Here is a 1050-nt window from a genome sequence, read left to right as displayed (position 1 = left end):
GGTGTCTCCACCAACCATACCCGTTTCGTTATTATATTTTCACCAGGTTCTTTTATGCACTCCCAGCAGCTTTCCTCACATATCAAAATGCATTTCTCAGCACATTTCTCTGGCATTTTCACTCTTATTATTTCCTCCAACCTCTCGACTTTTCTCTCCACCTGCTCGCAATTCTCGTAATTTATCAAAACCCCCTTGTATTTCACATCCGTTCTCTCCTCCTCTTCTTGCACATTATTAGTTTCTGGCTTTTTTTTTATCTCTGTTTTGTTTTCTGTTAACCATTCCTTTTTCTGGTGTAACTCTGGGAATTCGTATTTTCACACTTCTTCTTCCTCTATAGCTTGGTAGCAATGCTATTTTCTCACTTCTTAATATATTGGTTGCATGCTTGGTTGCCTCTTCTACAGTGGCAAACCTCACCTCTACCGTACCGAACTTTCTTCCTCTGTTGATGTACATGGCTTCATTCACAATTTCACCCAGGCACTCCTCGATTTCCTCTTCCGTCACCATTTCAATTTTACAGGTTTCAACAGCCTGTGTACGATACACTACTATCCTCAGCATTTTGTTTTCTTTAGTCTCTTTTGGGGGACACAATTTGTATGAGTCTCCCTCAACTTCTATCAAATTCCTGCTTCTGGTCACCTCCTCCATATCCCACTTGATTAACTTGGTTTCTAGCGGCATTGGCTTCCTCACCGCAGTGGCCTTGGCGTAGCTCTCCATACTGCAGACACTACCACTTGCCATAGCTGGGAAAAATTGCAGCAGCACGCGTGAAACGTAACCGTAATAATTCCACAAAAGTCACGATTATTTACCGAGACAGTTTTCACAAAGTAACACAACAATATTCACAATAATTCACAATAATTCACGGAGCCGTTATACCGCGAAGCAGTTCGACCGGCGTGCTAACGTTTCTGCCAGCTCACCGCCTTATTTACATACCACTACTAAGCACACCGATATTTTAACACACAAATATTTTGTTGTGCAAAGACGGATAATAATAGATTTAGAAATTCATAAAGCATTAAATAA

At 41.0% G+C, this 1050-nt stretch overlaps 1 protein-coding gene across 1 annotated transcript in view; it reads right to left on the bottom strand.

The window, feature by feature from the left end:
• The window catches only part of LOC128247367 (neurogenic locus notch homolog protein 2-like), a 37659-nt gene that overhangs the window by 24649 nt on the left and 11960 nt on the right, over window positions 1–1050 (bottom strand). The gene's annotated exons all lie outside the window — the stretch shown is intronic.

The sequence above is a fragment of the Octopus bimaculoides genome, chromosome 3 (assembly GCF_001194135.2).
Source record: "Octopus bimaculoides isolate UCB-OBI-ISO-001 chromosome 3, ASM119413v2, whole genome shotgun sequence".
NCBI classification, from domain to species: domain Eukaryota; kingdom Metazoa; phylum Mollusca; class Cephalopoda; order Octopoda; family Octopodidae; genus Octopus; species Octopus bimaculoides.
This window is presented reverse-complemented; position numbering and strand designations above follow the sequence as displayed.